Source organism: Rhinoderma darwinii, chromosome 2 (genome assembly GCF_050947455.1).
Source record: "Rhinoderma darwinii isolate aRhiDar2 chromosome 2, aRhiDar2.hap1, whole genome shotgun sequence".
Taxonomy (NCBI): Eukaryota; Metazoa; Chordata; class Amphibia; order Anura; family Rhinodermatidae; genus Rhinoderma; species Rhinoderma darwinii.
The window spans coordinates 348,721,378-348,744,498 of NC_134688.1; the positions used below are offsets into that span (position 1 = coordinate 348,721,378).

Here is a 23,121-nt window from a genome sequence, read left to right on the forward strand (position 1 = left end):
AAACAACCAACAACAAATATTGAAACAATATGTGATAAAGATTGAAATATTCCAATTCAGTTACAAGTTTCCAGCACTACGTGTCATTGAAGAGATATAAAATATACAGGTTACAATTCTAAGAGAAATACCCAGACAGCACAGACATTGGAATACAGCCAATGGTCTGTCTCAACTCATACATGTCGAGGGAGCAGAAGTAGAAAAACACCTTGTTTACAATGTCCCATCAGCAAATCAACTACATCTATACCATCTATATTAACTGTACAGCAGAGTGAAACCTATTGTTATCTGTAAGCAGCCATTTCCTGCTGGGGAAAGGCTGTTTGTAGAGTAGAATTACTGACCGGAATAACAGAAAATGGTTGCGCCATGATCATGTTTTTATTTCCTACATCTCAAAACCTGCTAGATGTGTTAAAAGACACATGAAGGAAGGTTATCAGCAAACATTTTTTATAAACTTTGCTTTTATAAGGTTTACAATTTACTGTAGGTTTATGTTGCCCTTTGTCATGATCCGTGGGTATATGGACTAGGCCGCACCTTTGATAGTCCATGGTAGGCTGAGTAAAAGTCCAAGTTCACATCTAGGAGTTTACAGAGGGCTCTCCAGAATTTCGAGGTGAACTAAACCCCCCGATCAGACACTATATGAAGAGGCAAGCCATGCAAGCAGAAGATGTGCTGGATGAAGATATTAGCCAGTCGAGGGGCAAAATATAGGCCGGTCAGCGGAATAAAATGTGCCATCTTCGAGAATTGGTCCACCAACACCCAGACCATATTGCATCCTGCTGAGGGAGGAAAATCTGTGACAAAGTCCATTGCAATATGCTGCCAGGGAGCGTTGGAGCAGACCAGCAGGCTTGGAGTGAGCAACTTTGTTGGAAGCACATACAGTGCAGGAAGAGACAAAGTCCACAATATCTTTGGGCAGCATGGGCCACCAGAAATGACGAGCAAGCAGTTCTCGAGTCTTACGAACACCAGCATGCCCAGCCAGTTTGGAACTGTGTCCCCAGCAAAGGATTCTGTTCCTGTCTGCCAACCGCACAAAAGTCCTCCCCGGAGGGTTTTCTCTCCTACCAATCCTAGGTACTGGAGTTTGTTGCTTCTGGGGGCACAAACGCACAACATGGCCTCCAAGGCCTCAATACAGACAAAGTCCTGAAGTGCGTCTGCGTTGTTTCTCCTGGGATGCCAATTTGAGCCGGTCCACCTGCATAGCCTCCTCGGGTGGAACAACTGGTGGGGGCAACAGGGATTGCTGGAAAGTAGGAGCCAGTCTAGGGAATCTTCTAACCTCTTAGGATCGCTCCCAGATCCTCATGTCAATCCGGGTGGCTAGAAGAATAAGACCATCCAGGCGTACTCGCCCATGGAGATGTCTCCCTGTTGAAAGGTCAGCAGTGATGCAGTAGCAGAAGAAACTTTCCCAGGTTCCTCAAATATTGTACAGAAAGTCTGTAAGAAACACAGTAAGTCACTGGTCTCTGGTCCCTGACATTCCCAAATGGGGTTCGCCCATGCCAGGGCCTTGCCAGTAAGGAGAGAGATTATGAAGTTGATCCTTGCGTCGTCAGAAAGGAAGGATTTGCATGCAATCTGAAGTGGATCTGGCACTGGTTCAGAAATCCCCTGCAGGTACTCGCGTCTTGATCATAGCGAGGAGTTAGTGGCAGGGAGAATTGGGAGTCTGCACTGGTATTGGCAGGAGGTGTAGCAGGAGGAACAGCAGGGGCAACCGCAACAGGTGCTGTGAAGACTGTAGCTTGCGCATCCAGCCGATGTGCAATGGCGTGTCTCGAATGTCTGCCTGCATGACTTGTGACATCGTCATTGTCTTGTGTTGACCAGTGGAGTCCATGGCCTGAGCGTACTGTCGCAATTCATGGCTATGTGGACCCACTAGGCCGCACCGCCGTAGTGGAGTAGCAGCTTGCCAAACTACAGTCTATACAAAGTCCTAGTACAAGAGTAGCTTTGATAGTCCAGTCAGTAGCAGAGGATTAGGCACAGATGAACTTGAAGGAAGATGACGCCACATGTGGCGGATGATATCAGGCCTGGCAGATGACACCAGACATGGTGTAAGACAACAACACGACTCCAACACTTTAAGGCACAGGAACAAATACAGAACGCAAGAGAGGATACAGGTAGCAGGGCACAGGAACAACGGGAACAGGATAACACCAAGGGACCATTTTCTAAGACTAACCTGGGTATACACAACAATGCTCGGGCAAGGAGTGAAAGGGCAGAGCCCTTTTTATAGTCCAGGGTGATCATGGGCTAATTGGTAATGTTTTACATGTACACGCGCTGGCACTTTAAGGCTGGGCCTGAGCACCCTACGGGACACAGCAGAGCGGAGCGCAACTGAGTGCTGGCGTCTCCTAGGAAGGAGATGCCAGCCAGCACTCACAACTCAATGGCTGCGGCCCTCGAGGGCTAAGTCCAAACGTCGGTCCGCGGCCGTGGACGTTATACCCTTTATGTCCTGGTGATTGTGTGGGTATGATACCTCTGCCCATGTGATCACCTGCAGGAGGCTCGATTAATGCTGAATGTGCCATCAGAAAAGTGTAAACAAAAGTAGGGTGTTCCCTTTGAAACCTCATAATGAAATCCGAGGGTGTGAGTAAACCTGGCCATACACATGAAATCAATGGTGTATCAATATGATCTTGGGCCCTGGGCTGTACATATGCTATGAGCCCCCAAACCACACATTAGATGAATGTCGGCCAGACCTGCCAATTTTGCAACGACCAGACGACCATCTAACGCAGGGGTCTCAAGCACGCGGCCCGCGGGCCGCATGAGGCCCCTGGGGCTGTCATCTGCGGCCCGCGGGACACAGAGCCGCTAGTATCGGCTCTGCTCCGAGACTCTGGAATTCCCTGACATCGCTGTCCACATATGAACAGCGATGTCTGGGGCTTCCCCAGAGCCGGAGTACCGAGCAGAGCGCAGGTGTCGGCTCTGCTCCGGGACTCTGTGGAATTCCCTGACATCGCTGCCCATATATGGACAGTGTGTCAGGGTCTTGCCCAGAGCGGAGCAGAGCGCTGGTGTCGGCTCTGCTCCTGGACTCTGTGGAATTCCCTGACATCGCTGTCCACATATGAACAGCGATGTCTGGGGCTTCCCCAGAGCCGGAGTCCCGAGCAGAGCGCTGGTGTCGGCTCTGCTCCGGGACTCTGTGGAATTCCCTGACATCGCTGCCCATATATGGACAGTGTGTCAGGGTCTTGCCCAGAGCGGAGCAGAGCGCTGGTGTCGGCTCTGCTCCTGGACTCTGTGGAATTCCCTGACATCGCTGTGCACATATGAACAGCGATGTCTGGGGCTTCCCCAGAGCCGGAGTCCCGAGCAGAGCGCTGGTGTCGGCTCTGCTCCGGGACTCTGTGGAATTCCTTGGCATCGCTGCCCATATATGGACAGTGTGTCAGGGTCTTCCCCAGAGCGGAGTCCCGGGCAGAGCGCTATTATCGGCTCTGCTCCGGGACTCTGGGGAAGCCTCTGACATCGCTGTTCATACATCGACAATGATGTCAGGGGCTTGCCCAGAGCAGGAGTCCCAGTGATCTCAGGAGCACAGCTGGAGTCCCAGGAAGAGCCTACTAGCGCTCTGCCTGGGACTCCAGCTCTGGGCAAGCCCCTGACATCACTGGGGCAGCCTCTACAGAGGGCACTGGGGCAGCCTCTACAGAGGGCACTGGGGCAGCCTCTACAGAGGGCACTGGGGCAGCCTTTACAGAGGGCACTGGGGCAGCCTTTACAGAGGGCACTTTGGCAGCCTCTACAGAGGGCACTTTGGCAGCCTCTACAGAGGGCACTGTGGCAGCCTCTACAGAGGGCACAGTGGCAGCCTCTACAGAGGGCACTGTGGCAGCCTCTACAGAGGGCACTGTGGCGTTATCTACAAGTGGGTGTGTGACAGTATCTGAAGAGGACACTGGCATTATCTAGGGGTGTGTTGCATTATCTACAGAGGGCACTGTGGCCTTATCTACAGAGGGCACTGTGGCCTTATCTACAGAGGGCACTGTGGCCTTATCTACAGAGGGCACTGTGGCCTTATCTACAGAGGGCACTGTGGCCTTATCTACAGAGGGCACTGTGGCCTTATCTACAGAGGGCACTGTGGCCTTATCTATGGGTGTGTTGAATTATCCACAGAGGGCACTGCGGCAGCATCCACAGAGGGCACTGCGGCAGCATCCACAGAGGGCACTGCGGCACTATCTAAAAATGGGCTGCCCAATCTTGACATGTGTGCTAACTGAGCCGCCGGACTGCATTTAGCGACACTTAAACTGGAGAGCTGGATTGTTGAAATAAGCACGTGGAGAAATATCTCAAATTTTAAACCTAGCGCTATTATTATAGTAATGTAGTATTATTATTCTAGTAATATAGTGTTATAGTAGTTCAAATAACTAATTGATTAACAATAATTTTGTATTGTATCAAATTTGAAAGTAATGCGGCCCGTCAACTTCCCATTTTTTCTATATGCGGCCCACTTACCCGGCCGAGTTTGAGACCCCTGATCTAACGTGTATGGTCGGGGTCCTGACTCTACTCCGATGGCAGATTTTGAGAGAATAAAGGGTCGTGCATGTTGGATTTCTACATGTTCGATCTTTTTGTTCTCACAAAAGATATATTTTGCTCCCTCCACAAAAAAAAATCTGAAAATAAAATAACGTTTATAACACATGACAGACTCCGATGCAGTGCCTCAGCAGTACACTGTCCCTGGATATACTTTTATAATGAAAATCAGCACCTACAGATAATTTGCCTCTTCAAAAGCACTAATCTATGTATGATAGAATACCTCTATATAATAGTCATACAGTTACCAAATAATACCACTATACCAGAAGCAAATATCACCATATATATTGCAATCATACTGTTACTGAACAAAGTCCAGTATACCAAGACCAACATTACCACTAATAACAGTATAAAAGGGCTAAATCGTATTTCCACGACGAGGACTTCTTCCTGGTGGAATGCAGGGACTTCATCATGCCACCTGCATTGGGCCGCTGACGTCATCAAAGTGCTCTGGGTGTTTCGTAGGGTTCAAGCCTAAACCAGACTGTAGCCTACGAGAGTAAATGGCGGAGCAGAGAGCCAATGTCTCTCTGCACTGTCATATTTCAAGGACAGATGGCGTCTCGAACAGTTGACCCATCCGCCCTCTTGGTAATCTGCCAGTGCATGCAACATCTGTCAGCTGAGCACTTGTTTGGTTAATAGCTATCTCTCCCTACTCTGACATAATGCACGCTCAGATCACTAAAGTGTACCGTACATGTTTTATTTCAATAGGGAAAAAGGGATAAACCTTTTACCCTGACCAAGTATCTCCTGCTGGATTTCACAGCCACTAAGCGCCACCCAGTCAAGATGGTGCTCACATTGTCGCTTCCTCACTTAAACACCAGGCTCTTGGATGGCTCAGTGCCTTTATTGGCACATACAGTGGATGATCACCCTGCAGCCACACATCCGACGGCCCCTATAACCTCTGCCATGCTTCCATCTTGTGGGATGAAGGAACATTGATGGAGTGTCCTGCTTCTTCACAACCTCGAGCACATACTATGCCTTGAAAAAAAGGCCCTATACCCAGCATGAAGCCTCTTAAGACCACTCAACAGTGGTTACACAGGACCAGGTTGGTGTTCCCTCCTTTCCGGTTCTTGTTTAACAGCTCACAGAGGCCCCAGGTCCTCCCCATCCTCCCATATGTCAAGTGAGGGAGTCCCTGAATCGCCTATGTAATCCCCCAGGTCAGACTATCTGAAAACCTTACCTACTCAGCAAGACCATGAACAAATCCAATTTCTTGCAGGCTAAGTCTGCAACACCTTATCCGGTCCGAGGCATTACTGAACCATTTAAAGCTGAGAATATTCAAGATATTCTCCTATACTGAGTCACCCTAGATAAGTTTACTGTTTTGTTCTATTTGTTACAATGCCCTCTGATGGACGAGGTATCTCCTTAAAACTGGTCTAATTTAATGGTCTCTTATGTGCCCCATATCCTTTACAACTGTGATGCTTAAAGGGTTACTAAACTTTAAAAAAAACTTTTGACATGTCATAGTGACATATCAGAAGTTTTAATCGGTGGGGGTCCAAGCAATGAGACCTCCACCCATCGCTAAAATAAAGTGACAGAACCACTTGGCTGAGCACTGTGCCGCTTAGTTTCTAATCGACTTCAGTCTTAAAGACAAGTGAGCGGTGTACGGACTCATAGACTTTCCAATCCCACAGACAACTCCAATCAGAAACTAAGCGGCACATCCCTCACCCGAATGCTTCTGCCGCTTTTGTTTTAGCCATCGGTGGGGGTCTCCGTGCTCGGACGACCACCAATCAAAACTTCTGACATGTCACTATGATATGTCAAAAGTTTTTTAAAAGTTTAGTTACACTTTAATGGGGTTGTCCCAGAATCAACAATTATCACCTATCCTCAGTATGGGGGTGCAGTAAGGAGGAGTTTGAATGAAGCGGTTGTTGAGCATGCGCCACCTGCTCTATTCAATATCTATGGGACAGACCGAAACAGCCAAGCACTGTACTCTGCTGTTTCCTTCATTCCCATAAACTTTAAATGGAGCAGCAGCACGCATGCTCGACTGTCGCTCCATTCAATGTCCTCCTCACTGCGGTCCAGCAGTTCGGTACCCCCATTTTCATGATCAGTGGGAGTCCCAGTGCATATCCTGTGGATATGCCATAAATGCTTGAGATGGGAATACTCCTCTTTTTATAAGGGTGAACCGTTTCAATCTATTATGCTGCACTCACATTTTACAGTTGTCCCAAAACCTGGGAAGGATCACTCGGATTGCTCTAACTACAAACTGATTACTCTCCTAAACTCGGACATAAAAATATTTTCTAAACCTAAACTACTGGCAAGCGGATTGAATATATGGTTGTACAACCTCGTGCATGAGGACCAGATTTTTTTTCTATCTTTCCCACGGACTGGTGACAACACCAGACGTACTATCGATCTGTTTGGTGTAGCTAACAAACATAACGTTCAAATGCTACTGCTTAGTTTGGACACTGAAGGAGCCCTTCATGTTTGCCGCTTTTAAAACATATAGGCTTCAGAGTTCAGTTTATTGAAATCCTAAACAGCCTTTATTCTACCCCCACATCTGTTGTTAAATACACTCATGTTACCTCTAAAGTCTTCACCGTACATAATGAGACGCGACACGGGTTCCCCCTTTTCCCTCTTGTTGTTTGCCCTTTGCAAAAAACTATTGGCAAAGGCGATATGTGTGTCTCATGATATCCACGGTGGGGAGGATAGAGAATAAAAGATCACTTTGTATACTGGTGTCATGCTTCTCATGCTCAGCCCTTGGTCTCTTTTCCTAACTTCCATGTCCTTACTAAAGAATTTGGCTGACTGTCGGGATACAAAATCAACATGTCGAAAAATGGAGTGTTGCCTGTCAATTTCCCCACTACTACGCTTTACCAACATAATTTTTCTCCCCTACTGTAAGAACTAAAGAACTTATTGACCAAATGGAAACCCCTCCCTCATTTGTTTCTAGGTCTTTTGTTTCTAGGTCTTAATAAGGCATTGAAAAATGAGAATCCTTCTGAAATTCCTCTACTTATTTGAAACCCTTCCTGTTCCGGTCCCCTGTCATGTCCGGCGTCATATAGCTTTTACTTTTTAGACTTTGATAGGTAGTCAAATACAATGTCCATAGATTGGTATTAACCGCAGGTGTGTGTTTCAGGGAGGTCTTGCTCTGTCCATATAGTGTAATATTACTATGCTATGTAGGTTGAAATTTTTGCATTTTCCTACATACCAATCTTAGTGTCCCAACTATATGGTTTCTTTTTATGTGTAGTCTTTCTTTGTTTACTTCGCTAGGATCCATCCCCAATATGAAGGGGTATCAATATGGAGCTAACCGTATGTATCCATAAGTCATAAAAATGTATTCAAAATTCATTATAAAACTTAATTGACTATCATATGTTCCCGTATTAAACAGTGAAATCCTAATCATGATAGATAAATTTGAGAGTAGCTTAAACATTGTAGACCGTTTCCATTTCATCTGATGAATAGTTTCCAGGAACAATTAAGGCATATCTCTGTTTATGGTCACATAGCCGTATGTCAGCGACAGTAAATAGGTCCAAAGGGTACAATGTGGAGCCAGACTTGCTTCCCAGAAATAATGCTCTTGTCTAAACAGCTTATGCCATGTCTCACCATCATGAAAAACAGGTTTCAATGTACAAAGCAGCAAAGCCCATGGCAATAAGGAAGTGCAATTAAACAAAGCACGCTAGAGGGTTGTCTAAGCTTTCTATGTATTGAAAGGAAACCACAGGAGGCCGAGTTTCTTATCTGTGCTCTACCTGCTCATTGGTGGTTTATAAATACTTAAATCACCCTGAAGTTTGACTGTACACACTGGGAAGGAGAAGTACAGTGACAAAACAACAGCGAAACGTACACGTTTAACAAGTTATTATGGAAGCAGAAGGGTGAGTTTTACAGATAAAAAAGTAGTTTTATGTTGAGATTTTTCTTTATTCCTCCTTTCCTTGACCTATGATTTAGCAGCTACATATAGGTATTTTATTTCCTTTTAATTTTATTAATATGTATATATGAGAGAGATCTGAGACAGATATAAATTCACCGTATAGCTGAAAGCCAAACCTACTTTTTTTTTCTGTACAAATAATAATATATGGCATTGCTAGGATATGCTATTAATATGTGATCAGGTCCAACTATGGGTTAATGAGAACGAAGCAGTAGCAGCTTTGGCCATCCCCAGACACAGTACCCCTTCATCCATTCGCTGTGTCTTGTATTGCAGTGATCAGACCCACACCGATTATACAGAGTTAAAACACTGGTCCACATATGTCAATATTAACAACACATAAAAATATAAAATTAAGTATGAATAATTAAATATTATTTTTATTAAAAAAATATTGCATATTGAATTATTCTGAGTCATTCTTATTAATATTGTGACATTCATTTTACATTTTTTCCCTTAACGAGGTTCTGAGATATCCTCAAAAATAATAAATTGTTCATCTCATAAAATCCAATGACCCATCCAAACTGTATATAATATAAATAAAAAAATTTGTTTAAAAAATAGCCACGAAAAATAATAATCATGATTTATGTATGTACTTTTTATTTAACTTCGGTAATAATACAATTTATAATTATAATAAAAGATAACGTTCTGGCTCAAATTTGCAATTTGTTTGGTTGTCACACCTATAGAAAATGCACGGTTTGGCCAAATTCACACCGGTATTGTTGGGAAAATCTCTCAACATAAATACTGATGTACCCATAGACTTTAATAGGCAAACCTTTGCCATATTGGCATATGTTTGGTGGGGATATGTTCAGATCTCGAACTGTATTAAAAAGCAATGTCGACTGCTCTTTTTAATACAACTGTACAATAAAATATGTACCGTACAAGATAAAAAAAAATCTTTATTGCAGTCAATTAAAGATATATGCAACTATATAAGCATACTGCTGAATATTGCTGGCCATATGGGACCATGTCAAACGGTCAAGTAGTGTGGATTTAACCTTAGTCCGCACCTGCTAATAAAGTGAAATAAAAAAAATACCTATACTGAGTTCATTTTGTAGGTCTAGATCCAAAAAAGAGAGGTAATTCTCCTGTTCTACAGGTATCATGTAAATGTAGGAACCATCTTCATGGGGTATTAACAGGTAGGCTCGCACAAAATATGCTCCAAGAACCTCAAATTTAAATGAAAGTGATTCTAGCAATAATGCAATTTAAAATTTCTCAAATATTCAATGTTTGTAGAAATCTTTAGTATATTATTGTTGTCACATCTAGGACATTAAAAAAAAATCTAGAATGAACACATTTACATCAGTTTCTCTTCCCACAGTGATTACATTGTCATTTCTCTACTAGACATGTACACCCACACATGGGTTATATAATCTGCCATAAAGATTGCGGACACTGGGAGCGAACCAGAGCCAGTAATGGAAACCGACACGAATACGAGCGATAACATTATTAAACTCCACGTGAATAGTATTTGGTTTAAAATAATCCAAGGCAGGGTAGCAATGTTAACCACGGTCAGGAAGCAATTTCCACATTTCCCCTCCCTTAGTACATGTGACAAGTGGTGATATAGTTTGCTTTTGTTTTTCACACAGGCAAATAAAGGAAGATACAGCGATCAACAGCCCAAAGATGGAGAGAAAACAAAGAGGGAAATTTGTTTCTTTAAGCAAGCAGGAGGCTAAAATTGTACTGGAAACATACGTAAAACGAAGTTTAAGCAACCGTGAAGCAAAAAGGACAGGGTATAGGAAAGAGAAAAAGGTGAAGAGGTCAGTCAGTGATGTCACTAGGTTTACAAAAAATAAAAATAAAAGTAAGAGCACTGTGGTACCTCAAGACAAAATACAGGAAACAAAAAAGTAAGACCGTGAAACCAGTGTGTCAACAAATGAACCTGCAACCATCACCAAGGCAAAAACTGTCAAAAAACCATCATGGTTCAAGAGCTTTCTAAATCATCTATTTAAAAAAGAAGAGAACATTTCTGAACAGACTGTATCTGTGGTCAATAAAGTAGCCCAAGACTCGGTGACCTCTTCTACTGATGGACATTTAGATCAGACTACAAAGAAAAACAGCTTTAGAAAAGCTAGCATCCGAAGAGCCCTTTCTTTTAAGAAGAATAATGCAGATGAAAAGTTGAAAAGACCCACCAATCTTCCATTGAAGTGTATCTATAGACCTAGTCCTCTTCAACCATGTAAGTATGTGTGATACTATAGAGAAGAACATACCCAACTTGAGAAAATTATTTATAGTCATTGACATACTCAATGAAATGTTCACTCAAAATGTCCCTTCTCACATATACATCTAGTCTGAGGACCAGTTCTCTGCTGAAGTCTGTAATACCAACCTTCTTCCATCACGTTTTCTCATTTACTCATGGTACGTAAATCAGGATGAGGCTCTTTTCATATTCGTGTCATGATTTCTGTTCTAAATGGATCCATGACTGATCTGTTTTCCATTGGTTTCCTATACATCTTGCAGATCCAATTGACTTTTAATGGGGTCAGTCAGCTTTCCGTCAGTTTTAAAAAAAAGTGTTACCTGCTCTTTTTTACAATCTTCTTTTTTTTTATTTTTTTTTAAAGATGGTGCATTGCCAAAAGAATATACAGGACATAGAAGATTGATTTATAGAAATCAGAAGTGTTGCAAAAGCATTAGTGCACCTGTAAAGCTCTTTTAAGATGAAGATGTTAGGTATTAGTTTTATATAAGTAGCAGGTTAATGGATTTAGTGTTTGGATAATTTTTGGAAAAACTGTCAGCTATGAAAAAAAGGTTTATAAGATACAGTATATTCGAAAAAATGCAAACGAAATGCTAGGAGACACGGTAGACCAAATTCAATAATGAATGTTAAAATGTATGCCATGGTAAAATTTAGGCTTTATTTAGGAGTCTTAGGGTAATCGCTACTTTATCTTGCAGCTCATATCACAGAGTTTCTCAACATACAATATAGCGTAAGGGGGTTGTCCACTTTCTAAAAACTGATGACCTATCCACCGGTCCATCTGGACCCCGCACCGAGTCGTAACTCCGGCTGCCTCCGTGCATCGGATGTTTGGAACGGGATGCAGTAGTTGGAGCCGGAAGCAGATGGCTCCGTACACTGCATAGCGGCCGTTGGGCAGAACTGCAGCTCTGCTCCTATTTACTTTAGTAGGAGCAGAGCTGTAATACCGCAGCTCGGCCGCTATTCTTTGAACAGAGCTATCTGCTTCCGGCAACATCGTCCGACGCCCAGAGGCAGCTGGAGTGGCGGATCAGTCTGGGGCTCGGACACGCATCGATCATATACTGAAGACCTATCCGGTGGATAGGTCACCAGTTGTCAGAAAGTGGGAAACCCCTTTAACTTATACATAACACTATCTGTTTAGGTGAAAAGAATGAAGATTGCTACTATGAGCAAGTGTCTGCAGAGATTGAGCTCCTTGTCAAAGATACTGAAAGCCTGGACGTGGGAGGAAGGAAGCAAAGCTTGGGTGGAGATTTAAATACAGATGGAAGACAAGACATGGGTAAGATCCCTTTATATAAAAAAAATCTAGCAAGGCACAGGATAATTTGATACAAATCCAATAAATGTTCCAATAGTTTTTACTATTGGGAATACTCGTCAGGAAAGGTGCATACAGGAAAATATATTACTGACCATAGACAATCATTCCCATATCATACCCTTGTATTGCATCATTGTATTTTTCTCAGGAAATAGAGAAGTAGCCGCTCCAATTATAGGGCTTACCACCAATGGCTGAGAAATTTGAATGGACATTTTTATCATTAGGAACCAATAGTTTTACCAAGATACAGATATTAATAATAATAATGATGATAATTATCAGAAACTATGATTAAGTTATTGACTATTATCATAACTTGTATGGTCACCTTTACATACAATATTTAATTCCTAAAATCTACTTGAACTAAAGTGCATATTCTTAATGATACAGAAGATGAAGACAGAAAATGGGTGGAAAAGCACATACAGAAGTATCCACCCTAACTTATCTCTAAACCCGACATATCTCGAGATGTTAAACAAATATGTAAAAAAAAAACATATGTCTTCAATGGATGACTTTGATGGATACCAACCGTCAGCCATCCATCGCCTATAGACTACCATGTTAAAAACTGCATATATTTAACGTATATACGTTTTCTTACTGTATGGCTGTGACGATTGCCCCTGATGGATGCTATCTCTTGGTTATAGATTCCTATGTTAAAAAACATATACGTTAACATATACATTTTTGCTGGATGGCGCAAGAGTGTTTTGAATGGGTATTACGACAAATTGTATAACTTAGCGCAATTTAAGAAAAGTTAAGGGTGAACACATATGTAAATGCCCTGTCCACTGAAAGTACTGAAACCTTTGTTGTGGAAAAGACTAAGGCCCCATGCACACGAACGTGCTTTTGCGGCCGCAATTCCCCCCGAAAATCCACGGGAGAATTGCGGCCCCATTCATTTCTATGGGCCCATGCACACGACCGTGGTTTCCATGGCCCGTGCATGGCCCACGAGCCTGGACTGCAGATAGAACGGACATGTCTTATTACGGCCATGTTCTGCGGCCAAGCTCATAGAAAATAATAGACGCGGCCATGTGCACGGCCCGCGATTTGTTGGCGGCTCGCGGGTGACATTCCGTGGCCGGCCGACCCGAAAATCATGGCCGTGCACATGGCTACGGTCGTGTGCATGAGACCTTAACCCCTTAACGCTCCAGGACATACTATTATGTCATGGTAAGTGCATCGTTCGCGCTCCATGACATAATAGTATGCCATGGAGTAAACATGGCCCGTTCGCGCGGGGCGCGTTCATGAGCTGTGATAGCTGCTGTTTCCGACAGCAGACTATCACTGCTCAATGTGCCGGGACCGATCGCGGAGCTCCCCCGCCGATTAACCCCTCAGAAGCCGCGTTCAATAGCGATCGCGGCTTCTTAGGGGTTAATCCGCCATCGCCGGCCTGCTACACGATAGCGGCCGGCGATGGTGACTATGGCAACCGGACACCAAACAATGGCGTCCGGCTATGCCATAGACGGAAGCCTAGTGGGTCCTGACAACGTCAGGACCCACTATGCTTGCTGTCAGTGAGTAGCTGACAGTTCTAATACACTGCACTACGCATGTAGTGCAGTGTATTAGAATAGCTATCAGAGCCTCCTGCCCTCAAGTTACCTAGTGGGACAAAGTAATAAAGTAAAAAAAAAGTTAAAAAAAGTTGTGTAAAAATAAGAAAATAAAAGTTTTAAAAGTATTAAAAGTAAAAATCCCTCCTTTTCCATTATCAGTCGTTTATTATTAATAAAAATATATAAACAAACAAATAAACTATACATAATTGATATCGCCGCGTCCGTAACGGCCTGAACTACAAAATTATTTTGTTATTTATGCCGCACGGTGAACGCCGTAAAAGAAAATAATAATAAACCGTACCACAAATAACAATTGTTTGGTCACTTCACCTCGCAAAAAATTGAATAAAAAGAGATCAAAAAGTCGCATGTACCTAAAAATGGTACTGATCGAAACTACAGTTCGTTACGCAAAAAATAAGTCCTCGCACGGCTTTATTGATGGAAAAATAAAAACGTTCTGGCTCTTAGAATAAGGTAAAACAAAAAGTGAATGATTTTTTACAAAACGTATTTTATTGTGCAAACGCCATAAGACATAAAAAAAAACTATAAACATAGGGTATCGCCATAATCGTATCGCCACGCAGAATAAAGTGAATATGTCATTTATAGTGCACGGTGAACGCTGTAAAAAAAATAGATTAAAAAAACAATAGTAGAATTGCTGTTTTTTAGTCACCACGCCACCTAAAAATAGAATAAAAACTGATCAAAAAGCCGCATGCACCCCATGACTGCAATGGATTCCTCAAGGGGTCTAGTTTCCAAATTGGGGTCACTTTTGGGGGGTTTCCAATGTTTTGGCACCACAAGACCTGTTCAAACCGGACATGGTGCCTAATAAAAAAGAGGGCTCAAAATCCACTAGGTGCTCCTTTGCTTCGGAGGCCGGTGCTTCCGTCCATTACCGCACTAGGGCCACATGTGGGATATTTCTCTAAACTGCAGAATCTGGGTAATACGTATTGAGTTGCGTTTCTCTGATAAAACCTTTTGTGTTATAAAAAAAATGGTATAAAGAGGATTTTCTGACAAAAAAAAAAGTAAATTTCACCTCTACTTTGCTCTAAATTTCTAAACACCTAAAGGGTTCATAAACTTTCTAAATGCTGTTGTGAATACTTTGAGGGGTCTAGTTCATAAATGGAGTGTTTGATAGGGGTTTCTAATATATGGGCCCCTCAAAGCAACTTCAGAACTGAACTGGAACCTAAAAAAATTAATAAATGAGGCAATACTTCGCTTCTTACATTATACTGATAATGAGCCGCGCCCACCCCGAGATGAACCCAGTTTTGACCGTTTGTATAAACGGAGACCCCTATTAGACCGTTTCAGTGCCCGGTTTTCCCAAGCATTCACCCCCGAGAAGTGTATTTCTATTGATGAGTCCCTGGTACATTTTAAAGGGAGGGTTCAATTCCGCCAGTACCTGCCGGGTAAGAGGGCAAGGTATGGCGTGAAGATGTATAAACTGTGCGAGAGTGCATCAGGGTATACCTACAGATTTAGGATATATGAAGGAAAGGCCACCCCCAAACCAGACTGCATCCTGGACTACAATAGGTACATGGGAGGGATGGAATTGTCAAATCAAGTCCTGAAGCCCTACAGCGCCATGCGGTGTGGTATAAGAAGCTGGCCGGGCACATCATACAGATGGCTTTGTACAATGCGTACGTGCTACGTCGATGTGCAGGCCAGAGGGGAACTTTCCTGGAATTTCAAGATCTAATATTTAGGGACCAGGAAGGGGGGGCACCCAGTACTTCTGGAAGCGAGGCCACACGCATCGTACCAGGGCAACACTTTCCAGGAGAAGTTCCCCAAACCGGTGGAAAGGGAAAGAGTCAAAAGAGGTGCAGAGTCTGCTATAAGAGGGGGATAAGGAAGAACACAATATACCAATGTGACACGTGTCCCGAAAAAAGAGGGCTCTGTATGAAAGATTGTTTTAAAATGTATCATACATCCCTTGATTTTTAATTTACCCTGATGCACTCCGCACAGCTTACACCCCTCATCTTTCCCTTCTGAGCCCTGCCGTATGCCCAGGCAGCTGATAACAGCCACATGTAGGGTATTGCCGTACCCAGGAGAACCCACATTACAATTTAAGGGGTGTATTTCTCCGGTGGCGCATGCTGGGCACAATATATTGGACACTGAAATGGCATATATATATATATATATAAAATTGCAAATCTCACACTACACCATCTGCTGCCCATTATCTTTTACACAGTACCTGTGGGGTCAAAATGCTCACTACACCTCTAGATGAATGTCTAAAGGGGTGTAGTTTTTAAAATGGGGTCACTTCTCGGGGGTTTCAACTGTACTGGTACCTCAGGGGCTTCTGCATACATGACTTAGCACCAGAAAAGCTCCAGTAGGGCAAATGGTGGTCCTTTGCTTCTGAGCCCTCCCATGGGCCCAAATGGCAGTTTATCACCACAAATGGGGTATTGCCGCACTAAGGACAAATTGGGCAACAAAATGGGGTATGTTGTTCCTTGTGAAAATCAGAAATTTTGATCAAAAATGACATCTTATTGGAAAAAATATCATTTTTTTCATTTCACAGCCCAATTCAAATAGGTGCTGTGAAAAAACTGTGCGGTCAAAATGATAACAAAAACCCTAAATGAATTCCTTGAGGGGTGTAATTTCCAAAATGGGGTCACTTCTGGTGGTTTTCCATTGTTTTGATACCTCAACACCTCTTCAAACCTGGCATGCTGCCTAAAATATTCTAATAAAAAAGAGGCCTCAAAATGCACTAGGTGCTTCTTTGCTTCTAGGGCTTGTGTTTTAGTCCACGAGCGCACTAGAGCCACATGTTGGACATTTCTAAAAACTGCAGAATCTGGACAATACATATTTAGTAGTATTTCTCTGGTAAAACCTTCTCTGTTACAGAAAAAAATTGAATAAAATTGAAATTCAGCAGAAAAAATTAAATTTACAAATTTCATTTCCACTTTGCTTTAATTCCTGTGAAATGCCTGAAGGGTTAAAAAACTTTCTATATGCTGTTTTGAATACTTTGAGGGGTCTAGTTTTTAAAATGGGGTGTTTTATTGGGGTTTCTAATACATAGGCCCCTCAAATCCATTTCAGATCTGAACAGGTACCTTAAAAAAAAGGCTTTTTAAATTTTCTTAAGAATATGAGAAATTGCTGTTTATGTTCTAAGCCTTGTAACGTCCAAGAAAAGTAAAATAATGTTCAAAAAACGATGCCAATCTAAAGTAGACATATGGGAAATGTGAACTAGTAACTATTTTGGGTGGTATAAACGTCTGTCTTTCAAGCAGATGCATTTAAATTCTGAAAAATGCTATTTTTTGTAAATTTTCGCTAAATTTTGCAATTTTTCACAAATAAAGACTGAATATATCGACCAAATTTTACCACGAACATGAAGCCCAAAGTGTCACGAGAAAACAATCTCAGAATCGCTTGGATAGGTTTAAGCATTCCAACGTTATTACCACATAAAGTGAAATATGTCAGATTTGAAAAATGGGCTCTGAGCCTTAAGGCCCAAACTAGGCTGCGTCCTTAAGGGGTTAAGTAGTGGCATTGACATTTTGGACATTAGAATATACAGGTCTATGAGATCAACTTCTGAGGCCTAACTTGAATTTTCTGGGCCCCAATGTAAACAGGGCCCCAAACGGCATTGTGCCTTTTATAATACTGATGTCACCTTATGTGATAAAAGGTCCTTCAGGCCCCCTCAGGCATAATTGCCTGGGTGTAACGGCTGCCTCTACCCCCTTTAGCTACACCCCTGTTTAGCTGAATTGATGTTGTGCTCCCTGCAGCCAGCACAGAGCACAATATAAAAACGGCAGGGTGCACATAGTCTAAATAAAAGACCATATTGAGTAAAATAGGTTTCCTTAAATGTGAACTTTTGCCTTTGTAAATAATTTTGGCTGTTTTCTTTTTCCTCCAGAAACTATGATTAAGAAAATTGTCAGTATTCTTCAAAAGGAAGGTGATGCCTATGACAGAAAGGTATGGAAAAAATATGGTGAGATCGAATGACCACGAATGTTAACATCTACACATTTTTACCATATATAATAACATTTCTATGTAATTTAGAGACCTCAGAACTTTTATATTAGTCACATCTAGTATATTTTTTTGTAAAGGTAAAAGAAGACGTTATTTGTATATTTGTATATTTTATAGACATTGCTCTACTACTGGAGGGCTCTCTGCCATATAATACCCCGGTGTTATAAATTAAAGTAATAAGTTTGTATCTGAAAGAAATGTAGATATTGAAGTATGCCTATATTTGATCATCTACGCAGATTAAAGAAGACCCTGCACTGAGTAACTTCTTCAGAGATATCTCATACAATTCATTCAAGCAGCTCGCCGATGTCTACGTTGACAAAGAAGTCAAAAAGAGGGAGTCGGATACAACCCCTGAGGACATAAAATTTGCCTTCTCCATTCACTTTACAAAGCAGGTTGTAGGGCTCGCTACTCACCCTGCAAACAGGATCATGGGCTTTGGGACAAAGTATCTCCAAGACTCGATTACATGGCTTTCATACAGTAGGGAAAACCTGGTAAGTGATCCATATTTAAAATTCCAAGGTGTAAAGTTTAGCTACATTTATAGAAAGGCAGAAGTTTAGAAAAGTATTAATCAATCTTAGATGACTGTCATATTAGGAACAATCTTCATTTCTATGGGCACCTTTAGAGACATTTAGTCAACATATTTGGAAGAAAGTAGTAGTCCACTTGTTGGCATTTTTCTATGATAAAAGTCTTTAAAACCCAATCGGCCGATGATCTAAATAGTTAGGGGGCTTCCCGCTCAATACTAGATATCAGAGAAAAAAGGGATTGGGCAAGTTGGGTTTCAACATGCTCGATCCTTTGTTCCTCTGGGAGATAAACCTCAAAGGTGTTTTGCAGTAGCTTATTTACCTCTTCCTATTGAAATAAACACGCACACTTTTTCAAGCCCCATGTGCATGTTTATGGTGTAGTTGTCTTGATTTTGTGAATGAGGCTTTAAGGTAAATCATAGGCCCTGCTGAAGAACTGATTAGGTCATTAATAAACCATATTGACTAACATTTTTTAAGTCCATTCATTGGCTTAGGTTTCACTAGGGTTAAAGGAGGTAAGTTCTTTTGGGATCTATTCTCATCTAAATTAAGAAATAGAAAGGGGAAATGGGTTCTTCAGACCACAATGGGAACTGAGCTTTAGACCACTTTCACACGGGTGTAATTTGGTCAGTATTTTGTGTCAGTGTGTTTCAACCAAAACCAGAAGTTGAACATGAGCAGAGAAAAAGTATAATGGAAAGATTTACACCCATTCTGTGTTCATCCTCCACTTCTGCTTTTGGCTTTCAAATACTGATGCAAAATACTGACCAGAATATGCCCACGTGAACGTGGCCTTATGCTAGCCTTCTGGTTGATATTGAAAATATTGTAACATACACACCCAGAGCCCAGAATAAAACAAGGTATAGAAACATGGTGATCCGCAATAAGATTTATAGAAGAGGTAATATACAGCTGTAGCAATCCTTATCTTGACTCTGATAACTTGCTGAAGAAATATCACCGAAGCATAGCCATTGAAAAGCCATTAAAAAGTAAAGTTAAACTTTCTTGCTGTTGTGTATTTAATGTGTTAAAAGTCAATGTGAAGATGGCTACATCTGTATCCATAAAACTCTTTTATGTACGTTTCCTGGGGCACACACTGGCACAAACTGACGTGTTATTGCTTTTTTTAATCTTTTACATTACATTTATTATAAAGTATGAATGAATGTAATGTCTGGTAGAGATTAGACATCATGGACATTGATGTATAAGATGTTATGCACTGAAGTAATCTTATGTATTGTAGCATGAGTCACCTGTGCTGAAAATAGCATAGTACCATTGAGTCATCTGCACACAATAACACTGTGACTTCCTACATGTGGTAACATGAGATAATACATATACAACATAAAAATCCAAGTAACTTGACGTCAGCCTCTGTTCATTAGACTGGCATTAGGAAGAGAATGGCAGAAGGAAATAGGGCAAGATAATTATCGTAATTAAGGTTTCTGTGTCAAATATTCATGTTGCTTGTGGTCATCTGAGTGTCTATGTCAGTCCCAATCCACTAATAGACATGTATTAATTACGCATGAGGAGTGTTTCTACAATTAAATAACTCAACTTCGCCTATGAATTGGGAAACTTCAGATTTACTGAAGCACCTGTTGGTAGTAAGAGTACAGCATTGTCTTCTAGGCAGAGATGGAGAACTAGAGACTATGTAAATCTGCTATATTCAGTTCAGTTATATACCTGGCACAATGACTGTGATATGATTATTGCAATATGCGACCTTTTGTTGTGTGATCTGCTTTTCACTGAATAATAGGGAATTACTTCTATAGCTATTTTGTAATGTACATGCATTTTAAGAAATGCTTAAATTAAAGGGGTTCTCCACTTTTAATATTCCCTACTTGTTAAAAAGGTCCCTTGATAATAGTCTGATCACAAAGTGTCTCTCTGCTGGGACTCTCAGCATTCAGCTTTAATGTGCGGGGGAACCTGGCAGTTCAATTTCCCTGCAGCGCCACCTCAGGGGAAACTAAGCATTGCACAATGCCCATTTAAATTAATGTATTGTCTGTGAAATGCAAGACAGGCAGGTACTCCAGAGGGAGAGATGCTCTTTGTAGCCACTTTCCAATCTGGCCAAGAGATGAGGATCCTGAAGAGAAGAACCCTCTCCCCCATGAAAACGGATTTTCTAAACCCACAATCCCTTAAGAAACCGTTCTCTCCACTCGCCGTCCACAGGATAGGCCATAAATGTCTGATAGATGCGGGTCCCAGCTCTGGAACCCCCACCTATATCGAGAACAGTGGCCACACTTGCTCGTCTGTTTACTTAACGGCCATACAACAGAACGGAGAGAGTCTCACATGCGTGACCACCTCTCCACTTAGTACCCGTCTGGATTCCGAGGACAGCAGGAAGGGGATCCCCATTTTCAATATAGGTGCAGGTCTCAGAAGTGAGACCCACATCTATCAGATGGGAATAACTCCTTAACATTACAAAGTATTTAAAAAAAATCCAGTATAATCCTTCATTTATATTTATTTATATTTGTTTACTTATGTTAATAAATTATATTTATTTACTTATGTTTTGTCTTTTTCTCCAGATGGTCACTGTGGATACAGAAGCATGTAGCAGCCCTGACTGAGAACAGTCCTCAATAAATAACCGTTCATGATGCGGGCACATGACAACTTCTTTTCATCAATGTAATATAATCATTATTTTCTCTGCAATACTACTGCTGGACCAGTTTATGTATACGTATTTTTGCACTGTAAATATGCAAAATTAAACTAATTATATTTGGTTTTTAGGCACTTTGGGAAAGGGAACTCTTTTAAGGACTAATGTTGACTGAGAAATATTAATTTTCACTGGTTTACGGAAGCCCTCTTCTTACGCGACCTAGCCAAATACATTATCGACCCTATTTTGCTATGTGTGAAAAGTAATAATGTTCAAAGTAATTCAGTTGGTTTTCAAATCTACAACCTTTAAAGTGGAACTTCAACTTGTTCTTTTGCTCTGGTTTCACATATCACTTTTACTATTTTCTGGATCAGGTAACATATTTTCCATATCTACCAATGAAGTATCAATGTATAAGGCATTCTACTGCTCCAGTGGTTTCTTAAGGCTGTAGTACATAAAGATTTTGGAAGTGCGATTCTCTTTTGATGACAAAGGCTGTTGAGGACCAATGTCTTTAACATCTTTTGAAAGAAAAGACTACCTTTAGAATAGGGAATTTTGGGCTAAAAAAAAATCATGGATGCTGTTAATGGTACCATGGCCTGTACCAGTCTACTAATCTTTTTAAACTGTAAGTTTTGTGGCTATGAACAAAATGCTTCTATATCATTATAACAGTGTGATAATGGTCCATTCACATAATTATTGGATGATATTCTATAGGTAGTCTGTACTAGATTACAGTTTATGCAGGTAACCTTCCAGTCATATATAAAGAGGCATAGACAGGCATAAACATCAGAAGGCTCATGTACAAGAACAGTATGTGGACCACGTACTCCTCAGTAGATAATGTGCTGAAAATGAGGTGCTCATAATAGAGCGCCTGCCTTTATGGATATATGAGAAATCTCAATTTCTCTGGTCCTTGCTGTCTATAGAAATTAGAAATTGTAAACTGGAAATAATTAATTTATCTCCTTACACACAGAGTCCAGGCTAATTGCCCACCCTTCTTGTAGTTATTGTGCCTTTAAAGAATTAAATGCACTAAACTTTTATGTCATAAAATCAAGCACTTTATTAGTATAAGATTATATTATTTCCTTTTGTATATCCTGGGCGTTCCAACAGTGTTTACTCATCGCCCATTCTCAATGTACAGTATATTGTATAAATATTTTTGTAAATAGAATGAATTTTAAGACTGTAGAAAAATGTTGTGTTTGTTTAAATGTGTGAATTAAATAAAAATCCAAAAATAACTATTATTTGTAACACCTTGTACTTTGTTTAGGGCAATTGATCACTTGTGTTCAGATGAGTTTTCTCTTTAAAACAGCTCCGTATTTTCAGACGTTTTTGCATAAGAATGTGAAAATACCCTTAGGGTATGTGCACACACAAAATAAAGAATGTCTCAAAATACGGAGCTGTTTTCAAGGGAAAACCACTCCTGATTTTCAGAAGTTTTTTTAAGCCACACGCGATTTTCAATGCGTTTTTTACGGCCGTTTTTAGAGTCAATAAAAAACGGCTCCAAAAACGTCCCAAGAAGTGACATGCACTTCTTTTTCGCAGGCGTCCTTTTACATGCCGTTTTTGGAAAACGAGGTGTCAAAAAACGCCCCGTCGGAACAGAATGCCGTATTTTCTATTGAAAACAATAGGCAGATGTTTGTAGGCGTTCTGCTTCCGATTTTTCAGCCATTCTTCGTTACGTTTATGGCCCGAAAAACAGCTGAAAACACTACATGTGAACATACCCTGTGGCAACCGGCTGCAGTCGGATAGTATTAACATTAAGCCCCACCTCTTATACCTCTACCAGCTGAAAATATAACCGATCAGAAACTAATAAATCCATATACTCTCTAAAAGATTTCTACAACTGTTTGTTTCAGGA

At 41.4% G+C, this 23,121-nt stretch overlaps 1 pseudogene; it reads left to right on the forward strand.

The window, feature by feature from the left end:
- Positions 1 to 5,666: 5,666 nt before the first annotated feature.
- Positions 5,667 to 21,168, forward strand: LOC142741865 (uncharacterized; annotated as a pseudogene).
- Positions 21,169 to 23,121: the final 1,953 nt, after the last annotated feature.